This window comes from Sus scrofa, chromosome 11, assembly GCF_000003025.6.
Source record: "Sus scrofa isolate TJ Tabasco breed Duroc chromosome 11, Sscrofa11.1, whole genome shotgun sequence".
NCBI lineage: Eukaryota > Metazoa > Chordata > Mammalia > Artiodactyla > Suidae > Sus > Sus scrofa.
In genome coordinates, this window is record NC_010453.5 from 330,691 (window position 1) to 354,869 (window position 24,179).

Here is a 24,179-nt window from a genome sequence, read left to right on the forward strand (position 1 = left end):
GAGGATGCGGGTTCGGTCCCTGCCCTTGCTCAGTGGGTTAACGATCCGGTGTTGCCGTGAGCTGTGGTGTAGTTTGCAGATGTGGCTCCGATCTGGCATTGCTGTGGCTGTGGTGTAGGCTGGCAGCTGTAGCTCCAATTCGACCCCTAGGCTGGGAACCTCCATATGCCTTGGGTGCGGCCCTACAAGGAAAAAAAAAAAAAAAAAAAAAAAGAAAGAAATTGGAGACAGTGAGTATAGCTAACTCTTTCTAGGAGATTTGTTATAAAGGGAAGGAAATTAATAGAACAGCTGCTACATGGGAAGCAGGGTAAAAAGATTTTTTGGTCTTTTTTAAGGGCCACCCTGTGGCATATATGGAGGTTCCCAGGCTAGGGGTGGAATCAGAGCTGCAGCCGCCAGCCTACACCACAGCCACAGCCCCAGCCATGCCAGACCCAAGCTGCGTTTGTGACCTATACCACAGCTCAGGGTAATGCTGGATCCTTAACCCACTGAGTGAGGCCAGGGATGGAACCCACGTCCTCATGGTTCCTAGTCAGATTCATTTATGCTGAGCCACGACAGGAATTCTAAAAAGATTTTTAAGACAGGAGAAACAAAAACACGTAGGCTGCTGAAGATGGAGAGAAGGGAGAACTGCCACGTCTTCCAGGGGGGGAGGCTCCGGCACTACAGTGGAATGACATTTCTATCTTTCAGACACAATTCTAGGTTTTAACTTTATCAATACAATACGGCAGCACATACAGAGCCCAAGGGAAATGGAAAATGACAGTCTGGAGGCAAACATGTATTTAACTGCATATTTAGTATCTAAAAAACATAAACATACAAAAGATAGAAAGAGAAAAAATACATAGATGCCCAAACTTTAAAATATGCTGCCTCCCCTTCCCTCTCCACTCCTTGTCAGGAGGAGGGAGGGTGATGGGACTGGCCGGTTGGGCCCTGACCTCCACAACCCCTCCTTCTCGCCTCGCTCTTTCGGCCTTGCCCCCCTCCGCCCTGATGCAAGGCCGGGGGTGAGCCCGCACGTCTCGGTCCGAGAAAACCCAAGTTTGAGCAGCCTTCCTGTGACTGCAAAGGAACAGGCACGTGTTAAGGACGGCTGGGTGAAGGGGAGGAGGGAGGACCTGACTCTGCGGGACCAGGACGTTGTGGGCCTTCCCAATCAGCCCTGGACTAAAAAGACGTATGTAACAGACGGGATTAGGACGGCGGAATAGAAGGACTGGAGCTCAGCTTCTCTTCTAAAAACAACAAAATTCACCACTAAAGACTGAGCATTCTGGAGTTCCCGTCGTGGCGCAGTGGTTAACGAATCCGACTAGGAACCATGAGGTCTCGGGTTCAGCCCCTGCCCTTGCTCAGTGGGTTAACGATCCGGCGTTGCCGTGAGCTGTGGTGTAGGTTGCAGACACGGCTCGGATCCTGCGTTGCTGTGGCTCTGGCGTAGGCCGGTGGCTACAGCTCCGATTCGACCCCTGGCCTGGGAACCTCCATATGCCGCGGAAGCGGCCCAAGAGATAGCAACAACAACAACAAAAAAGACAAAAAAGAGACAAAAAAAAAAAAAAAAAAAAAAAGACTGAGCATTCTACACCCAAATGGACCGGAAACCTTAAAAAAGATCCCCTACTCCAGAAGAAAAAGAGAAGGACACATCAAGAGGTAGGAGAGGCGATTTCGAGATATAAACAACCCCATACCTCCCGGATGGGAAACCCCACAGACTGGAAACTGACTGGTTCACAGAGACTCACCTACAGGAGTGAGAGTTCTAAGCCACACATCAAACTCTCACGTGTGGGGATCTGGCACTGGGAGAAAGAGCCCCTGGAGCATCTGGCATTGAAGGCCAGTGGGGCTTGTGTGCAGGAGCTCCACGGGACTGGGGGAAACAGAGACCCCATTCTTAAAAGGCACACACAGACTTTCACGTGCACTGGGTCCCAGGGCAAAGCACAGTCTCCACGGGAATCTGGGTCAAACCTGACTGCAGTTCTTGGAGGACATCCTGGGAAAACAGGGGTGAACGTGGCTTGTTGTGAGGGAAGGACACTGAAAGCAAAGCTCTCAGGAATATTCAGTAGCAGTGCCTTTCTCTGGAGGTGGCCATTTAGGGAAAATCTGGCCCCACCGTCAGTCAGCTGCTGAGAAGTCCCAGCTCAAACAACAATCCAGGTGGGATCACAGCCCTGCCCCTCAGTAAACAGGCTGCCTAAAGACCCCCCAGGCACACAGCTGCCTCTAATCCCATCCAGAGACTAAGCCCCACCCACCAAAGGGAGTAGAATCAGCTCCACCTACCAGGGGGCAGGCATCAGTCCCTCCCATCAGGAAGCCTACAGCAAGCCCCCCCATACCAACTTCAGCCACAAGGGGGGCAGACACCAGAAGTAAGTGAGGCTACAACTCTGTCATCTGTAAAAAGGTCACCACACCAAAAACCAATAAAAATGAAAGGACAGAGAACTATAACTCAGATGAGGGAGAAAGGAAAAACCCCAGAAAAACAGCTAAACCATGAGGAGATTCTCAGCCTCCAGGAAAAAGACTTGACTGTTGATGCTGAAGATGATGCAAGACATTGGAAATAAACTGGAGGCAAAGATGGATAACTTACAGGAAACACTGACCAAAGAGATACAAGATACAAAACTTAAGCAAGAAGAGATGCAGAATACAATAACTGAAATAAATACTAGAAGCAGCTAACAGCAATACAGGAGGCAGAAGAACGAATTAGCGAGGTGGAGGACAGATTAGTGGAAATTACGGATGCAGAACAGAAGAGAGAAAAAAGATTGAAAACAAATGAAGAGAGTCTCAGAGAACTCTGGAAACGCACCAACATCCATACTATAGCGGTGCCAGAAGGAGAAGAGAGAGAGAAGGAGACAGAAAAAATATTCCAAGAGATAATAGCCAAAAACTTCCCTCACATGGGGAAGGAATCACTCACTCAAATCCAGGAAGCACGAGTACCATATAAAATAAACGCAGGGAGGAACATCCCAAGACACATATTAATCAAACTGACCAAAATTAAAGACAAAGAGTAAATCTTGAAAGCAGCTAGGGAAAAGAAACAAATAACATACAAGGGGACCCCGATAAGGCTATCGGCAGATTTTTCAACAGAAACTCTGCAGGCCAGAAGGGAGTGGCATGATATACTCAACGTGATGAAAGGAAAAAACCTCCAACCAAGATTACTCTACCCAGCAAGGCTCTCATTCAGATTTGAAGGAGAAATCAAAACCTTCACAGATAAGCAAAAGCTGAGAGAATTCAGCAACACTAAACCAGCCTTACAACAAATACTAAAGGAACTTCTCTAGGCAGAAAAGAACAAGAGAAGAAGGGAAGAAAAAAGAGCAGCAAAAACAAATCTAAAGCAATTAATGCAATGGCAATAAGAACATACATATCAATAATTACCTTAAATGTTAATGGACTAAACGCCCCAACCAAAAGACACAGACTGGCTGAATGGAAACAAAAACAAAACCCATATATATGCTCTCTCCAAGAGATCCACTTCACTTCTAGGGACACATACAAGTTGAAAGTGAGAGGATGGAAGAAAATATTTCATACAAACGGGGATCAAAAGAAAGCTGGAGTAGCAATACTCATATCAGACAAAATAGACTTTAAAATGAAGACTATTTTAAGGGACAAAGAAGGACATTACATAATGATCAAAGGATCAATCCAAGAAGAAGATATAACAGTTTTAAATATCTACGCACCCAACACAGGTTCACCACAATATAGAAGGCAACTGCTAACAACCTTAAAAGGACAAATTGACAATAACACAATCATAGTCGGGGACTTTAACACCCCACTGACAGCAATGGACAGATCAACCAGACAGAAAATCAATAAGGAAACACAGGCCCTGAATGATGCATTAAACCAGATGGACTTACTAGATATTTATAGGACATTCCATCCAAAAGCAACAGAATACACATTCTTCTCAAGTGCACATGGAACATCCTCTAAGATTGATCATATCCTGGGCTATAAATCCAACCTCGGTAACGTTAAGAAAATTGGAATCATATCAAGCATCTTTTCCAACCACAATGCTATACGACTGGAAATCAACAACAACAACAAAACTGCAAAAAACATAAACACGTGGAGACTAAACAACATGCTACTAAACAACCAATGGATCAATGGATCACTGAAGAAATCAAAGAGGAAATTAAAAAATACCTGGCAGCAAATGACAACGAAGATATGACACTCCAAAACCTACGGGATGCCGCAAAAGCCGTTCTAAGAGGAACGTTTATAGCAACATAAGCCCACCTCAGGAAACAAGAAAAAGCTCAAATAATCAAGCTAACTTTACATCTAAAGCAGCTCGAGAGAGAACAGGCAAGACCTAATGTTAGTAGAAGGAAAGAAATCATAAAGATCAGAGCAGAAATCAATGAAATAGAAACAAAGAAAACTGGAGAAAAGATCAATGAAACGAAAAGCTGGTTCTTTGAAAAGATCAACAAAATTGATAAACCCCTAGCCAGACGTATCAAGCAAAAAAGAGAGAGGACTCACATCAATAAAATTAGAAATGAAAAAGGGGAAGTAACAACGGACATCACAGAAATACAAAGGATCATAAGAGACTACTATTCGCAACTATATGCCCAAAAAATGGAAAACCTAGAAGAAATGGACAAATTCTTAGAAAAGTGCAGTATTCCTACACTAAACCAAGATGAAATAGAAAAGATGAACAGACCCATCACAAGAACTGAAATTGAAACTGTGATTAAAAAACTTCCAACAAACAAAAGTCCAGGACCAGATGGCTTCACAGGCGAATTCTATCAAACATTTAGAGAAGAAAAATGGAGCTGGAGGAATCAGGCTCCCGGACTGCAGACTATACTACAAAGCAACAGTCGTCAAAACTGCATGGTACTGGCACAAAGACAGAAATATGGATCAGTGGAACAGGATAGAAAGCCCAGAATTAAACCCACCCACTTACAGCCAACTAATCGATGACAAAGGAGGCAAGACTATACAATGGAGAAAGGACAGCTTGTTCAGTAAGTGGTGCTGGGAAAACTGGAAAGCCACAGGGAAAAGAATGAAATTAGAACACTCCCTAACACCATACACAAAAATCAACTCCAAATGGATGAAAGACCTAGATATAAGACCAGACACTATCAAACTCCTAGAGGAAAACAGAGGCCAAACACTCTCTGACATAAACGACAGCAACATCTTCTCAGACCCACCTATCAGAGTATTGACAACAAAAACAAAAATAAACAAATGGGGCCTAATCAAACTTCAAAGTTTCTGCACAGCAAAGGAAACCCTAAACAACACAAAAAGACAACCCACAGAATGGGAGAAAATCTTTGCAAGTGAATCAACTGACAAGGGAGTAATCTCCAAAATTTATAAACACCTTCTGCAGCTCCATAGCAAAGAAACAAACAACCCCATCCAAAAATGGGCAGAACCTCTAAACAGACAGTTCTCCAAAGAAGACATACAGATGGCCAAGAAACACATGAAAAGATGTTCAGCATCACTCATTATTAGAGAGATGCACATCAAAACCACGATGAGGTACCACCTTACACCAGCCAGAATGGCCATCATCCAAAAGTCTACCAACAGTAAGGGCTGGAGAGGGTGTGGAGAAAAAGGAACCCTAGTACACTGTTGGTGGGATTGTAAATTGGTGCAACCACTGTGGAAATCAGTATGGAGACTCCTCGGAAAACTAAACATAGAACTTCCATTTGATCCAGCAACCCCACTCCTGCGCATCTACCCAGAGAAAACCATGACTCGCAAAGACATATGTACTCCAACGTTCATTGCAGCACTATTTACAATAGCCAAGACATGGAAACAACCTAAATGTCCATCGACAGAGGAGTGGATCAAGAAGATGTGGTACAGGAGTTCCCATCATGGTGCAGTGGTTAACGAATCCAACTAGGAACCATGAGGTTGTGGGTTCCATCCCTGGCCTCGCTCAGTGGGTTAAGGATCCAGCATTGCTGTGAGCTGTGGTGTAGGTCGCAGACTTGGCTCGGATCCCGCGTTGCTATGGCTCTGGCGTAGGCTGGTGGCTACAGCTCCGATTAGACCCCTAGCCTGGGAATCTCCATATGCTGCAGGAGTGGCCCTAGAAAAGGAAAAAAAAAAAAAAAAAAAAAAAAAAAGATGCACATAGACACAATGGAATATTACTCAGCCATTTAAAAGAACAAAATACCAGCATTTTCTGCAACATGGAAGGACCTAGAAACTATCATGCTAAGTGAGGTCAGCCATACAATGAGACACCAACATCCAATGCTTTCCCTGACAGGTGGAATCTGAAAAAAGGACAGACTGAACTTCTTTGCAGCACAGATGCTGACTCACAGACACTGAAAAACTTATGGTCTCCAGAGGAGATAGTTTGGGGGGTGGGGGGATGTGCCTGGGCTGTGGGATGGAAATCCTGTGAAATCAGATTGTTATGATCATTATACAACTACAGATGTGATAAATTCATTTGAGTAATAAAAAAATTTTTTAAATAAATTTTTAAAATAAATAAATAAATAAAATATGCTCAGCCTCACTTAAGTGAATAGAAATTAACACAATAAGGACATACCATTCTTCACATATTGGGTGGGAAAGACTAAAAATTGTAACAGCTGGTGGGAAAAGAGGAACTCTTTCCCATAAAGTGTCACTTCTGAATGTAAACGGGCACAAACTTCTGAAGGACAATTTTACGATGTCTATCCAAAATGCGAATGTGTGCAGCATCTGACTCCGCAATTTCTTATCTAGGCAGATTCTGCTCTACTGGCAGGAGTCCACCTCTGCAGTCAACTGAAATTAACTTAAATGTTGATTAACAGGGGAGCAGGTAGTTGTGGTATCCACATTATACAACGATTACACAGAACAAGTAAGCTCACAGGTACTGAGATGAAAAGACTGACTCTATCCAGGACAATGGCCAAGTGCACAGCAGTGCAGAAGCGAGAAAGACAAAGGAGAACCTCTGCTCACCAAGGCAGGAGCCACTCATCACTTAAGGCTACTGAGCACTTGAAATATGGCTAATGTAACTGAAGAACTGATGGCACTTTTTTAGGTCAAAAATCTGATTTAATGAAATTTTAAAACAAGAGATTGATGTTTTCCTGGTTGCTTTGTTCCTCTAGGTGACACACATTGAAAATGCTTGTGCTCTGTTTTCTGAAGCATACCTGCAACAGTATCATGGATACAGCTGCTAAAATTGTTTAGTACCTACGTGCAAGTGCTATGAATCATCAGCTTTTAGAACTGTTCAAAAGAAATACAAGACAGTGAACTAACTGAATACCACTCTCTTTGTTTGGCCATCACACCCTGGATGACTTGTGCAAGTTTAACAAAGGCTTTCCATATTGTGAGCTCTAATTAAAGATTTTATAAGAACAAGAGGAATGCTTTCAAACCATTCACTAAGCAAAGACAAAAATGGCCCTGTGATTTCTTTCCTTGCAGATATCACACTTTGGGAATCACAGCTATCGAGGCCTTTAAAAAAAAGTGCAGGAGTTCCTGTTGTGGCGCAGTGGTTAACGAATCCGACTAGGAACCATGAGGTTGCGGGTTCAGTCCCTGCCCTTGCTCAGTGGGTTAACGATCCGGCGTTGCCGTGAGCTGTGGTGTAGGTTGCAGACGCAGCTCAGATCCCGCGTTGCTGTGGCTCTGGCGTAGGCCGGTGGCTACAGCTCCGATTCGACCCCTGGCCTGGGAACCTCCATATGCCACAGGAGCGGCCCAAGAAATAGCAACAACAACAAAGACAAAAAAAAAAAAAGACCAAAAAAAAAAAAAAAAAAAAGTGCAGCTACAGTCAACAACATGGATGAGAAATGTTAAGTCAAAGTCTGATTCCAATACTGTATGTTTCCATTTAATGTGAAGTTCAAGGATAGGCAAAATAGAAGTTTCCACTGTGGTTAAAGGATTTGGCATTGCTGCAGCTGCAGCACAGGGGGCAACTGCAGCCAGATCTGATCCCTGGCCTGGGAACTCCAAATGCCACAGGCATGGCAAAAAAAAAAGAAGAAAAAGAAAGAAAGAAAAAATGTATATATATCAATTAAACAAAAAGCTGGTTCTTTGAAAATGTAAACAAAACTGATAAACTCTCACATCAAGAAAAAAAAAAGGGAGAGGGCCCACATCAATCAAATCAGAAAGGATAAATAAAATAAAATCAAGAGTTCCCGGGAGTTCCCATCGTGGTGCAGTGGTTAACGAATCCAACTAGGAACCCTGAGGTTGTAGGTTCGGTCCGTGGCCTTGTTCAGTGGGTTAAGGACCCAGTGCTGCCGTGAGCTGCAGCGTAGGTTGCAGACGCAGCTTGGATCCTGCATTGCTGTGGCTCTGGCGTAGGCCAGTGGCTACAGCTCCGATTAGACCCCTAGCCTGGGAACCTCCATATGCCGCGGGAACGGCCCAAGAAATATCAACAACAACAACAACAACAACAAGAGACAAAAAGACAAAAGACAAAAAAAAAAAAAAAAAAAGAGTTCCCGTTGTGTTGCAGTGGGGACGAATCCAACCAGATTGCAGGTTCAATCCCTGGCCTCACTCAGTGGGTTAAGGATCTGATGTTGCCATGAGCTGTGGTGTAGGCCAGCAGCTGTAGTCCCGATTAGACCACTAGCCTGTGGAACCTCCATATGCTACGGGTATGGTCCTAAAAAGCAAAAAAATAAAATAAAATTTAAAAAATAAAATAAGAAATGAAAAAGAAATTATGACCGATGCCATAGAAATGCAAAGGATCAAAAGAGATTACTATGAGCAACTACAAATTAATAAAATGGGTGACCTGGAAGAAATGGGCAAATCATTAGAAAGGTACAATAATCTCCTAAGACTGAAATAACATTTTTCAGTCTTTCTATTCCAATACTGAAATAGAAAATATAAGGAGACCAATTACTAGTACTGAAATTGACTCAGTAATTTAAAAACTCCTAAAAAGCAAAAGTCCAAGACCAGATGGCCTCACAGGTTACTTCCACCAAACAGAGGAGAGTTAACACCTATCCTTCTTAAAGTATTCCAGGAGTTCCCGTCATGGCACAGTGGAAACGAAACTGACTAGGAACCATGAGGTTGCAGGTTCGATCCCTGTAAACAGAGGTGCAAAAATCCTCAACAAAATCCTAGCAACTGACTCCAACAATAAAGTACAAGGATCGTACACCATGACCAAGTGGGATATATCCTAGAGGTACAAGGAATTTTTCTATATATGCAAATCAATCAACATGATAAACTGCAATAAACAATTGGAATAAAAACCATGTGGTCATCTCAATAGATGCAGAAGAAAACAAAAGCTTTTGACAACATGCAACATCTATTTATGATAAAAACCCTTCGGAAAATGGGCATAGAAGGAACACACCACAACATAATAAAAGCCATACATAAGAAACCAGAGCGAATATCATTCCCTATGGTGAAAATCTGAATGCATTCCCTCTAAGATCAGAACGAGACAAGGATGCCCACTCTCACCCCTTTCACTCAACATAGTTTTGGAAGTCCTAGCCACAGCAATCAGAGAAGAAAAATAAATAAAAGAAATCCAAATTGGAAAAGAAGTAAAACTGTCACTATTGGCAGATGACCTGATGCTATACATAGAAAACCCTAAAGATGCCACAAGAAAACCAATAGACCTCATTAATGAATTCAGTAAAGTTGCTGGATACAAAACTGTATTCAGGAGTTCCTGTCGTGGTGCAGTGGTTAATAAATCCAACTAGGAACCATGAGGTTGCGGGTTCGGTCCCTGCCCTTGCTCAGTGGGTTAAGGATCCAGCGTTGCTGTGAGGTGTGGTGTAGGTCGCAGACGCGGCTCAGATCCCAAGTTGCTGTGGCTCTGGCGTAGGCTGGCAGCTACAGCTCCGATAGGACCCCTAGCCTGGGAACCTCCATATGCTGTGAGAGCGGCCCAAGAAATGGCAAAAAGACAAAAAAAAAAAAACTGTATTCAGAAATCTTTTGCATTTCTATACAGTAACAACAAAATATCAGAAAAAGAAATTAAGGAAACAATCTCATTTACCATCATGCCAAAAATAATAAAATATCAAGGAGTAAACCTACCTAAGAAGGCAAAAGACCTCTACATCAAAAACTGTAAGATGGGAGTTCCCGTCGTGGCACAGTGGTTAACGAATCCAACTCAGTGGGTTAAGGATCCAGCATTGCCATGAGCTGTGGTGCAGGTTGCAGACGCAGCTCAGATCCCGCGTTGCTGTGGCTCTGGCGTAGGCCGGTGGCTACAGCTCCGATTCGACCCCTGGCCTGGGAACCTCCATATGCCACAGGAGCGGCCCAAGAAATAGCAACAACAACAAAGACAAAAAAAAAAAAAAAAGACCAAAAAAAAAAAAAAAAAAAAAAGTGCAGCTACAGTCAACAACATGGATGAGAAATGTTAAGTCAAAGTCTGATTCCAATACTGTATGTTTCCATTTAATGTGAAGTTCAAGGATAGGCAAAATAGAAGTTTCCACTGTGGTTAAAGGATTTGGCATTGCTGCAGCTGCAGCACAGGGGGCAACTGCAGCCAGATCTGATCCCTGGCCTGGGAACTCCAAATGCCACAGGCATGGCAAAAAAAAAAGAAGAAAAAGAAAGAAAGAAAAAATGTATATATATCAATTAAACAAAAAGCTGGTTCTTTGAAAATGTAAACAAAACTGATAAACTCTCACATCAAGAAAAAAAAAAGGGAGAGGGCCCACATCAATCAAATCAGAAAGGATAAATAAAATAAAATCAAGAGTTCCCGGGAGTTCCCATCGTGGTGCAGTGGTTAACGAATCCAACTAGGAACCCTGAGGTTGTAGGTTCGGTCCGTGGCCTTGTTCAGTGGGTTAAGGACCCAGTGCTGCCGTGAGCTGCAGCGTAGGTTGCAGACGCAGCTTGGATCCTGCATTGCTGTGGCTCTGGCGTAGGCCAGTGGCTACAGCTCCGATTAGACCCCTAGCCTGGGAACCTCCATATGCCGCGGGAACGGCCCAAGAAATATCAACAACAACAACAACAACAACAAGAGACAAAAAGACAAAAGACAAAAAAAAAAAAAAAAAAAGAGTTCCCGTTGTGTTGCAGTGGGGACGAATCCAACCAGATTGCAGGTTCAATCCCTGGCCTCACTCAGTGGGTTAAGGATCTGATGTTGCCATGAGCTGTGGTGTAGGCCAGCAGCTGTAGTCCCGATTAGACCACTAGCCTGTGGAACCTCCATATGCTACGGGTATGGTCCTAAAAAGCAAAAAAATAAAATAAAATTTAAAAAATAAAATAAGAAATGAAAAAGAAATTATGACCGATGCCATAGAAATGCAAAGGATCAAAAGAGATTACTATGAGCAACTACAAATTAATAAAATGGGTGACCTGGAAGAAATGGGCAAATCATTAGAAAGGTACAATAATCTCCTAAGACTGAAATAACATTTTTCAGTCTTTCTATTCCAATACTGAAATAGAAAATATAAGGAGACCAATTACTAGTACTGAAATTGACTCAGTAATTTAAAAACTCCTAAAAAGCAAAAGTCCAAGACCAGATGGCCTCACAGGTTACTTCCACCAAACAGAGGAGAGTTAACACCTATCCTTCTTAAAGTATTCCAGGAGTTCCCGTCATGGCACAGTGGAAACGAAACTGACTAGGAACCATGAGGTTGCAGGTTCGATCCCTGTAAACAGAGGTGCAAAAATCCTCAACAAAATCCTAGCAACTGACTCCAACAATAAAGTACAAGGATCGTACACCATGACCAAGTGGGATATATCCTAGAGGTACAAGGAATTTTTCTATATATGCAAATCAATCAACATGATAAACTGCAATAAACAATTGGAATAAAAACCATGTGGTCATCTCAATAGATGCAGAAGAAAACAAAAGCTTTTGACAACATGCAACATCTATTTATGATAAAAACCCTTCGGAAAATGGGCATAGAAGGAACACACCACAACATAATAAAAGCCATACATAAGAAACCAGAGCGAATATCATTCCCTATGGTGAAAATCTGAATGCATTCCCTCTAAGATCAGAACGAGACAAGGATGCCCACTCTCACCCCTTTCACTCAACATAGTTTTGGAAGTCCTAGCCACAGCAATCAGAGAAGAAAAATAAATAAAAGAAATCCAAATTGGAAAAGAAGTAAAACTGTCACTATTGGCAGATGACCTGATGCTATACATAGAAAACCCTAAAGATGCCACAAGAAAACCAATAGACCTCATTAATGAATTCAGTAAAGTTGCTGGATACAAAACTGTATTCAGGAGTTCCTGTCGTGGTGCAGTGGTTAATAAATCCAACTAGGAACCATGAGGTTGCGGGTTCGGTCCCTGCCCTTGCTCAGTGGGTTAAGGATCCAGCGTTGCTGTGAGGTGTGGTGTAGGTCGCAGACGCGGCTCAGATCCCAAGTTGCTGTGGCTCTGGCGTAGGCTGGCAGCTACAGCTCCGATAGGACCCCTAGCCTGGGAACCTCCATATGCTGTGAGAGCGGCCCAAGAAATGGCAAAAAGACAAAAAAAAAAAAACTGTATTCAGAAATCTTTTGCATTTCTATACAGTAACAACAAAATATCAGAAAAAGAAATTAAGGAAACAATCTCATTTACCATCATGCCAAAAATAATAAAATATCAAGGAGTAAACCTACCTAAGAAGGCAAAAGACCTCTACATCAAAAACTGTAAGATGGGAGTTCCCGTCGTGGCACAGTGGTTAACGAATCCAACTCAGTGGGTTAAGGATCCAGCATTGCCATGAGCTGTGGTGCAGGTTGCAGACGCAGCTCAGATCCCGCGTTGCTGTGGCTCTGGCGTAGGCCGGTGGCTACAGCTCCGATTCGACCCCTGGCCTGGGAACCTCCATATGCCACAGGAGCGGCCCAAGAAATAGCAACAACAACAAAGACAAAAAAAAAAAAAAAGACCAAAAAAAAAAAAAAAAAAAAAAGTGCAGCTACAGTCAACAACATGGATGAGAAATGTTAAGTCAAAGTCTGATTCCAATACTGTATGTTTCCATTTAATGTGAAGTTCAAGGATAGGCAAAATAGAAGTTTCCACTGTGGTTAAAGGATTTGGCATTGCTGCAGCTGCAGCACAGGGGGCAACTGCAGCCAGATCTGATCCCTGGCCTGGGAACTCCAAATGCCACAGGCATGGCAAAAAAAAAAGAAGAAAAAGAAAGAAAGAAAAAATGTATATATATCAATTAAACAAAAAGCTGGTTCTTTGAAAATGTAAACAAAACTGATAAACTCTCACATCAAGAAAAAAAAAAGGGAGAGGGCCCACATCAATCAAATCAGAAAGGATAAATAAAATAAAATCAAGAGTTCCCGGGAGTTCCCATCGTGGTGCAGTGGTTAACGAATCCAACTAGGAACCCTGAGGTTGTAGGTTCGGTCCGTGGCCTTGTTCAGTGGGTTAAGGACCCAGTGCTGCCGTGAGCTGCAGCGTAGGTTGCAGACGCAGCTTGGATCCTGCATTGCTGTGGCTCTGGCGTAGGCCAGTGGCTACAGCTCCGATTAGACCCCTAGCCTGGGAACCTCCATATGCCGCGGGAACGGCCCAAGAAATATCAACAACAACAACAACAACAACAAGAGACAAAAAGACAAAAGACAAAAAAAAAAAAAAAAAAAGAGTTCCCGTTGTGTTGCAGTGGGGACGAATCCAACCAGATTGCAGGTTCAATCCCTGGCCTCACTCAGTGGGTTAAGGATCTGATGTTGCCATGAGCTGTGGTGTAGGCCAGCAGCTGTAGTCCCGATTAGACCACTAGCCTGTGGAACCTCCATATGCTACGGGTATGGTCCTAAAAAGCAAAAAAATAAAATAAAATTTAAAAAATAAAATAAGAAATGAAAAAGAAATTATGACCGATGCCATAGAAATGCAAAGGATCAAAAGAGATTACTATGAGCAACTACAAATTAATAAAATGGGTGACCTGGAAGAAATGGGCAAATCATTAGAAAGGTACAATAATCTCCTAAGACTGAAATAACATTTTTCAGTCTTTCTATTCCAATACTGAAATAGAAAATATAAGGAGACCAATTACTAGTACTGAAATTGACTCAGTAATTTAAAAACTCCTAAAAAGCAAAAGTCCAAGACCAGATGGCCTCACAGGTTACTTCCACCAAACAGAGGAGAGTTAACACCTATCCTTCTTAAAGTATTCCAGGAGTTCCCGTCATGGCACAGTGGAAACGAAACTGACTAGGAACCATGAGGTTGCAGGTTCGATCCCTGTAAACAGAGGTGCAAAAATCCTCAACAAAATCCTAGCAACTGACTCCAACAATAAAGTACAAGGATCGTACACCATGACCAAGTGGGATATATCCTAGAGGTACAAGGAATTTTTCTATATATGCAAATCAATCAACATGATAAACTGCAATAAACAATTGGAATAAAAACCATGTGGTCATCTCAATAGATGCAGAAGAAAACAAAAGCTTTTGACAACATGCAACATCTATTTATGATAAAAACCCTTCGGAAAATGGGCATAGAAGGAACACACCACAACATAATAAAAGCCATACATAAGAAACCAGAGCGAATATCATTCCCTATGGTGAAAATCTGAATGCATTCCCTCTAAGATCAGAACGAGACAAGGATGCCCACTCTCACCCCTTTCACTCAACATAGTTTTGGAAGTCCTAGCCACAGCAATCAGAGAAGAAAAATAAATAAAAGAAATCCAAATTGGAAAAGAAGTAAAACTGTCACTATTGGCAGATGACCTGATGCTATACATAGAAAACCCTAAAGATGCCACAAGAAAACCAATAGACCTCATTAATGAATTCAGTAAAGTTGCTGGATACAAAACTGTATTCAGGAGTTCCTGTCGTGGTGCAGTGGTTAATAAATCCAACTAGGAACCATGAGGTTGCGGGTTCGGTCCCTGCCCTTGCTCAGTGGGTTAAGGATCCAGCGTTGCTGTGAGGTGTGGTGTAGGTCGCAGACGCGGCTCAGATCCCAAGTTGCTGTGGCTCTGGCGTAGGCTGGCAGCTACAGCTCCGATAGGACCCCTAGCCTGGGAACCTCCATATGCTGTGAGAGCGGCCCAAGAAATGGCAAAAAGACAAAAAAAAAAAAACTGTATTCAGAAATCTTTTGCATTTCTATACAGTAACAACAAAATATCAGAAAAAGAAATTAAGGAAACAATCTCATTTACCATCATGCCAAAAATAATAAAATATCAAGGAGTAAACCTACCTAAGAAGGCAAAAGACCTCTACATCAAAAACTGTAAGATGGGAGTTCCCGTCGTGGCACAGTGGTTAACGAATCCAACTCAGTGGGTTAAGGATCCAGCATTGCCATGAGCTGTGGTGCAGGTTGCAGACGCAGCTCAGATCCCGCGTTGCTGTGGCTCTGGCGTAGGCCGGTGGCTACAGCTCCGATTCGACCCCTGGCCTGGGAACCTCCATATGCCACAGGAGCGGCCCAAGAAATAGCAACAACAACAAAGACAAAAAAAAAAAAAAAAGACCAAAAAAAAAAAAAAAAAAAAAGTGCAGCTACAGTCAACAACATGGATGAGAAATGTTAAGTCAAAGTCTGATTCCAATACTGTATGTTTCCATTTAATGTGAAGTTCAAGGATAGGCAAAATAGAAGTTTCCACTGTGGTTAAAGGATTTGGCATTGCTGCAGCTGCAGCACAGGGGGCAACTGCAGCCAGATCTGATCCCTGGCCTGGGAACTCCAAATGCCACAGGCATGGCAAAAAAAAAAGAAGAAAAAGAAAGAAAGAAAAAATGTATATATATCAATTAAACAAAAAGCTGGTTCTTTGAAAATGTAAACAAAACTGATAAACTCTCACATCAAGAAAAAAAAAAGGGAGAGGGCCCACATCAATCAAATCAGAAAGGATAAATAAAATAAAATCAAGAGTTCCCGGGAGTTCCCATCGTGGTGCAGTGGTTAACGAATCCAACTAGGAACCCTGAGGTTGTAGGTTCGGTCCGTGGCCTTGTTCAGTGGGTTAAGGACCCAGTGCTGCCGTGAGCTGCAGCGTAGGTTGCAGACGCAGCTTGGATCCTGCATTGCTGTGGCTCTGGCGTAGGCCAGTGGCTACAGCTCCGATTAGACCCCTAGCCTGGGAACCTCCATATGCCGCGGGAACGGCCCAAGAAATATCAACAACAACAACAACAACAACAAGAGACAAAAAGACAAAAGACAAAAAAAAAAAAAAAAAAGAGTTCCCGTTGTGTTGCAGTGGGGACGAATCCAACCAGATTGCAGGTTCAATCCCTGGCCTCACTCAGTGGGTTAAGGATCTGATGTTGCCATGAGCTGTGGTGTAGGCCAGCAGCTGTAGTCCCGATTAGACCACTAGCCTGTGGAACCTCCATATGCTACGGGTATGGTCCTAAAAAGCAAAAAAATAAAATAAAATTTAAAAAATAAAATAAGAAATGAAAAAGAAATTATGACCGATGCCATAGAAATGCAAAGGATCAAAAGAGATTACTATGAGCAACTACAAATTAATAAAATGGGTGACCTGGAAGAAATGGGCAAATCATTAGAAAGGTACAATAATCTCCTAAGACTGAAATAACATTTTTCAGTCTTTCTATTCCAATACTGAAATAGAAAATATAAGGAGACCAATTACTAGTACTGAAATTGACTCAGTAATTTAAAAACTCCTAAAAAGCAAAAGTCCAAGACCAGATGGCCTCACAGGTTACTTCCACCAAACAGAGGAGAGTTAACACCTATCCTTCTTAAAGTATTCCAGGAGTTCCCGTCATGGCACAGTGGAAACGAAACTGACTAGGAACCATGAGGTTGCAGGTTCGATCCCTGTAAACAGAGGTGCAAAAATCCTCAACAAAATCCTAGCAACTGACTCCAACAATAAAGTACAAGGATCGTACACCATGACCAAGTGGGATATATCCTAGAGGTACAAGGAATTTTTCTATATATGCAAATCAATCAACATGATAAACTGCAATAAACAATTGGAATAAAAACCATGTGGTCATCTCAATAGATGCAGAAGAAAACAAAAGCTTTTGACAACATGCAACATCTATTTATGATAAAAACCCTTCGGAAAATGGGCATAGAAGGAACACACCACAACATAATAAAAGCCATACATAAGAAACCAGAGCGAATATCATTCCCTATGGTGAAAATCTGAATGCATTCCCTCTAAGATCAGAACGAGACAAGGATGCCCACTCTCACCCCTTTCACTCAACATAGTTTTGGAAGTCCTAGCCACAGCAATCAGAGAAGAAAAATAAATAAAAGAAATCCAAATTGGAAAAGAAGTAAAACTGTCACTATTGGCAGATGACCTGATGCTATACATAGAAAACCCTAAAGATGCCACAAGAAAACCAATAGACCTCATTAATGAATTCAGTAAAGTTGCTGGATACAAAACTGTATTCAGGAGTTCCTGTCGTGGTGCAGTGGTTAATAAATCCAACTAGGAACCATGAGGTTGCGGGTTCGGTCCCTGCCCTTGCTCAGTGGGTTAAGGATCCAGCGTTGCTGTGAGGTGTGGTGTAGGTCGCAGACGCGGCTCAGATCCCAAGTTGCTGTGGCTCTGGCGTAGGCTGGCAGCTACAGCTCCGATAGGACCCCTAGCCTGGGAACCTCCATATGCTGTGAGAGCGGCCCAAGAAATGGCAAAAAGACAAAAAAAAAAAAACTGTATTCAGAAATCTTTTGCATTTCTATACAGTAACAACAAAATATCAGAAAAAGAAATTAAGGAAACAATCTCATTTACCATCATGCCAAAAATAATAAAATATCAAGGAGTAAACCTACCTAAGAAGGCAAAAGACCTCTACATCAAAAACTGTAAGATGGGAGTTCCCGTCGTGGCACAGTGGTTAACGAATCCAACTCAGTGGGTTAAGGATCCAGCATTGCCATGAGCTGTGGTGCAGGTTGCAGAAGCAGTTCAGATCCCGCGTTGCTGTGTCTCTGGCATAGGCCAATAGCTACAGCTCCAATTCGACCCCCTAGCCTGGGAACCTCCATATGCCGCGGGAGCGGCCCAAGAAATGGCAAGAAGACCAAAAAAAAAAAAAAAAAACTGTAAGATGCTTATGAAAGAAACTGAAGATGACACAGACGGAAATATATCACATACTCTTAGATTGGAAGAATCAATACAATTAAAATGACCATACAATCTACAGATTCAGTGCAATCCCTATCAAAATTACCAATGGCATTTTTCACAGAAATAGAACAAAAAAATTTTTAATTTGTATGGAAACACAAAAGACTCCAAATAACTAAAACAATCTTGAGAATGAAGAAGGGAGCTGAAGGAATCATGCTCCCAGACTTCAGACTACAGCACAAAGCTGCATTCATCAAAACAGTATGGTATTGGCACCAAAAAAGACATACAGATCAATGGACCAGCATAGAAAAACCAGAAATAAATCCTTGCACTTGTGGTCAATCTATGCACAACAAAGGAAACAAGAATATCCGTGGCGAAAAGACTTTTTAATAAGTGGTGCTGGGAAAACTGGACAGCTGCACAAAAAAGAATGAAATTAGAACATTCTCTAAGACCATACACAAAAATAAACTCAAAATGGATTAAAGAGTTAAGTGTAAAACCAGATAGTATAAAACTCCTAGAGGAAAACAAAGGCAGAACACTCTGACATAAATTACAGCAGTATTTTTTTCCAATCTGTCTCCTACAGTAAGGGAAATAAAAACAAGAATAAACAAAATGCACCTAGTTAAACTGAAAAGCTTTTGCACAGCAAAGGAAAGCACAAACAGAATGAAAAGACAACACAGAGAGTGGGAGAAGACATCTGCAAACCCTGCTACCACAAGGGGTCATTTCCAAAATATACAAAGAGCTCCTAAGAACCCAATCCAAAAATGGGCCTAGGAGTTCCTGTTGTGGCGCAGTGGTTAACGAATCCAACTAGGAACCATGAGGTTGTAGGTTCGGTCCGTGGCCTTGTTCAGTGGGTTAAGGACCCAGTGCTGCCGTGAGCTGCAGCGTAGGTTGCAGACGCAGCTTGGAGCCTGCATTGCTGTGGCTCTGGCGTAGGCCAGTGGCTACAGCTCCGATTAGACCCCTGGCCTGGGAACCTCCATATGCCTCAGGAGTGGCCCTAGAAAAGGCAAAAAGAAAAAAAGAAATGGGCCTAAACAGCTGTTTCTCCAAGAAGACATACAGATGGCCAACAGGTGCATGAAAAGATGCTCAATATCACTAATTATCAGAGAAATGCAAATCAAAACTACAGTGCAGTATCATTTCACACTAGTCAGAATGGTCATCATTAAAAAGTCAACAAACAGAAGTTCCCACTGTGGCGCAACAGGATGGTGGAGTCTCTGCAGCGCCAGGATGTAGGTTAGATCACAGGCCAGGCATGATGGGTTATAGGATCCAGTGTGTCGCCAAGGCTGCCACAAAGGTTGAAATGAACTCCTTGTGCCTCCGGGAAGCCAGAAGAAAAAAAGAAACAAAGGAAGTTCCAGCGGTAAGGAGCCTGTCTAGTATCCATGAAGATGCATGTTGGATCCCTGACCTTGCTCCGTAGGTTAAGGATCCAGCGTTGCCATGAGCTGTGGTGTAGGCTGTAGACGAGGCTCAGATCCCTAGTTGCTGGGATTGTGGTGTAGGCTGGCAGCTGTAGCTCCGATTCAACCCCTAGCCTGGGAATTTCCATAGGCCACAGGTGTGGCCCTAAAAAAAAGTCTACAAACAATAAGAGGGTATTGAGGAAAAGGAAATCTCCTCCAATGTTGGTGGGAATGTAAATCGGTGCAGCAGCCACTATGGAGAACAATGTGAAGGCTCCTCAAAAAACTAAAAATAGAGTTACCTTATGATCCAACAATCCTCCCTGGGCATACTCTCTGAAGAAAACCATAATTAAAAAAGATGCATGCACCCCAATGTTCACAGAAGCACTATTTACCACAGTCAAGACACGGAGGCAACCTAAATGTCCAGAGATAGATGAATCAATGAGAAGATGTGGTATATATGTATGCTATGGAATACCACGCAGCGATTAAAAACAAAAGAAAGCCATTTGCAGCAACATGGATGGACTTAGAGATTATCACAGTAAGTGAAATCAGACAGAGAAAGACAAACATATGATATCACTTATGTGGAATCCGAAAAAAAAAGATGCAGATAAACTTATTTACAAAACAGAAACAGACTCACAGATATAGTAGAGAAATCCATGGTTACCAAAGGGGATAGCAGAGGGTAAATCAGGAGTTTAGGATTAGCAGATACACATTTCTAAATATAAAACAGGTAAACAACAGACACACGTATAGCGCAGAGAACTATCTTGTAACTTATGAAAGAATCTGAAAAAGAATATATATGTATAACTGAATCACTTTGCTGTACACGTGAAATACAACACTGTCAATCAACTATACTTTCAAAAACCAAAAACTAGCAAAGTTCCCTACTAGACCAACAAGCGCAAGCACTGCTGTGATGCAGCACTGCGAAGTCTACATGCTTCCCCCACCTAAGCATAAACTTGCGGAGTTCCCACCATGGCTCAGCAGCAACGAACCCGACTAGCATCCCTGAGGATGCAGATCCCATCCCTGGCCTGCTCGGTGGGTTAAGGGCCCTGCACTGCCTGCAGCTGTGGTGCAGGTCACAGAAGCAGCTTGGATTTGGTGTTGCTGTGGCTGTGATGTAGGCCTGGCAGCTGCAGCTCTTAATCGACCCCTAGCCTGGGACCCTCCAAAGGCCGCGGGTGTAGCCACTTCAAAAAAAAAGGCCTGCAAAGGACTCAGATCTTCCGGATATCAAAATCTGTTTGAAACAAACTGACAACCTTGAAATCTCCAAAGTCGGCCGAGCAAACATTCTTCAAAGCGGGGGGGGGGGAGGAATAAATTCTCTGCATCTTAAGGCAGAAAACTTGCGTTCATACAATTAATTCAAAGCCACCCTCAGACCTTGGACGTTAACTGGTTGGTCAGCGAAGTGATTTCCAGCTGCTCACAGGACACGTCCTCGACAGCCTCCAGCCCACAGCAGCTTTCGAACCCAGAGCCGGAAGGACGGCACCTGCCCGCAGGGAAACCGGCCCCTACCGGGAGGAAGGCGACGCACTGAGGCGCTCCTGGCGCAGCTGAGCCCAGCCGAGACCACAGGCGGCCGCAGCCCGCGAGAGGCCGGCGAGGAAGGGCGCTCGCAGGCCGGACGCCGGCGGCAGGGAGCGGCCCCGGGGCCGCTACCCGCCGCCTGCCGAGCCCCCGCGCACCGCCGGGCTTCTGGGATGCAGGGCGGCAAACAAACCAGCTCCTCGCGGCCTTCCCCTCGAGAAGCACCACTCTACGGCCGGAGTTGCTCAGCCCACTCACGCCGGGTCCCAAGCCGCCGCCGCGGGGACTGCACTTACAAATGAGCCGCCACAGCCGCCGCCGCCGGCCAGGCTCCGCCCCTGCCCGCGGGCTCCTGGGACTTGTAGTTCCCCCTTTCGTCCCTTTGCGCTTGCGCGAGCTGCCCCCCCGAACCCACGCAAACTACCGCTCCCGGCGACGCCCGGGGGATGCACGTTACTAGACGCTCAAGGCCCCGTGCCTTCTGCCCAGGCGCGGGCGAGGGGTGGATACAGCCTGCGGCGAGATTGGAGGGAAACTGCTTCCGCCGGAGAACTTCCGGAACAGACAGCCCCTCCCCATTTCTTTCTCTTCTTTCCCCCCCCCCGCGCCTTTGAAATCTTAGACCGATGCCCTAGAGCCGGGAGCCTGCGCGTTCCTGGAAACGCTGGGAGACCAACGCTTCGAGAGGTGATGGGGGAGGGCGATTCCTGCCTAGCGAGTATGTTTTGTGTCTTTTGTCTTCTTTCGCTACATATGACGAAGAAAAAGGAAGGGCAGTTGGCCACGGTATTTCCTGAGGCTAAGGTGCCCTCGGAGAGGCAGCGATGAGTGATGGCTTGGGCGGAGCTCTTAATTCTCTGCTCAGAAATTGAAATAGGCAGCCTGGTTGAAAACCAGGAATCCTAGCTGCTAGACTAACTAGAGTCTAGAAGAATTTCCCTGTTTCTTGCCCCTTGTTGAAAACAAGAATGTTTCGAGGAGGCAGAGACTGTAAAAGCAGCTATAAAGTTTACTGTTAGAGTCACAGTACAGCATGTGGGAGAGCACACAGAGACGTAGTTTGAGTCGGAAGCAAGGAATTAACACACACCCTAAAAAGGGGTGTGAGTGCGGATGTCCTCTCATTGACGGCCTGGTGCCCTCTCCCTTTCTGACACCTAGGCGTCTTCACTGCACATGTGTTATTGGGGAGGTCTCCTAGACCCCAGGAATGATTGGTCATCTTTCTTAGGTGGAAAATGAAACAAAGCCTAAAAGGACACAGACTCCTTATCAAACAGGCCCATGTATCAGATGAGTTCCCAAAGACAAAGGTAGACCCCAGGGCACAGACTGCATGGCTCTGAAATGGAGTTTTAACTAAAGAACAACCTCCCCTTGGCTAAAAAGGCAGCTGCAAGCCTTTCCAGCTGTGCTCATCACTATACCACCCTTCTTGTAATAATGTAACAACTGTGTGCCCTACCTCCAAGCCAGCGGCCCTGCTAATGATGCACCCAGCATTGCTCATCAGTTCTGCTTCTGTAACCTCGCTGGCTCAGTTTCTTAGGGAGGAACACTGTCTGCTTGGGGATGGGGGAGGTCCGGGATGCTTACATGGGAAAATCAAGACCTTGTAGTGTATAAAAGTTACTGAGAACAAAGACCTGGTGCTCAGACTCTGGAGGTGACTCCTCTGAGCCCGCACCGGTGCTGAATAAACCTTGCTTTTCCGTATCTCTGAGTGCTGTTTGTCTCCTTCCGTTGCCACGGTTTTTGCGGTTTCTGCAACAGCTCAACAAAACAAAGCAGTCCCCCGCAGCAGAGGAGTGGGGGACGACACACGACACCAAGTCTTGCCTGCTCAGAGCTCCCGACCACTGTATTGGTTCACTGTGTTGGTCAACAAACTGCTTCCATCTCATCGCTCCTTCTACCCCACTGTTCTAACAATCTTCTCTCACTACTCCAGCTGAGCTCACAGCTTCTTCCACTAATTTTGCCTTGAGTTGTCAAAGAGAAACAAGGCCCAGTTTACTTGGCCTAACAAATCCCAGCTGCTGTCAGCCCAGGGGCCCATCTACCTGCTACCTCAAAGGTAACCTTAGGATGAACTTGCTCCTAGAGTAGTGTCTTGTCTTCTACCTCAAGCTTGTACGGCTGTGTGCGCATTGGGTATTAAGACTTTATTTTGGAGTTCCCTTCGTGGCGCAGTGGCTAACGAATCTGACTAGGAACCATGAGGTTGCGGGTTCGATCCCTGGCCTTGCTCAGTGGGTTAAGGATCCGGCATTGCCGTGAGCTGTGGTGTAGGTTGCAGACGTGGTTCGGATCCCGCGTGGCTGTGGCTGTGGCTGTGGCGTAGGCCAGTGGCTACATCTCCAATTCGACCCCTAGCCTGGGAACCTCCATATGCCAAGGGAGTGGCCCTAGAAAAGAAAAAAAAAAAAAAGACTTTATTTTGAACACTGAAAGTGCAAAGCAAAAACTGTTTTCCTTTTCTCACTCTTTTTTTTTTTTTCTTTTTGGCTGCAACCACAGCATAGGAAAGTTCCCAGGCCAAAGATCAAATCTGAGCTGCACACCATGCCACATCGGGAACTCTGAAAACTTGTTTTCTTAATTGCCACCGCATACATGCTGACAATGCAAGTTACCATTGTGCGCATACCCGGGCTTCCTGTCTGTTTAAATAAATTTTTAAAGACATCAAGTGAAGTGCGTTTGTAAAAACCAATACAGTCTATGAAACAAAGTACCACTGGTTAAAGGTAACTAAAAAGACACTTTTGTAGAAACTGGGCTCCCCAAAATTGTTTTGCTAGCTATTTCAAAAATAGTCCTTCTTCCATAAATCAAGGTTTTGGGGTTGGCTTTTTTGTTTTATTACTGCGGATGAGGAAATCAAAGCC

At 43.9% G+C, this 24,179-nt stretch overlaps 1 protein-coding gene across 6 annotated transcripts in view; it reads right to left on the reverse strand.

Annotated features, from left to right (window-relative positions):
- CENPJ (centromere protein J) overlaps nt 1-24,179 on the reverse strand; it is a 68,261-nt gene that overhangs the window by 41,031 nt on the left and 3,051 nt on the right. For 2 of the 6 annotated variants that reach the window (XM_021065417.1, XM_021065412.1), the window contains exon 1: nt 21,585-21,766. The exons of 2 other annotated variants lie outside the window; for them this stretch is intronic. The gene's annotated coding sequence lies outside the window, so the exon portion shown is untranslated. Of the gene's footprint in view, nt 1-21,138; nt 21,767-24,179 lie in introns of those variants that run through there. 2 more of the 6 variants (XM_021065415.1, XM_021065413.1) reach the window with 2 other exon arrangements.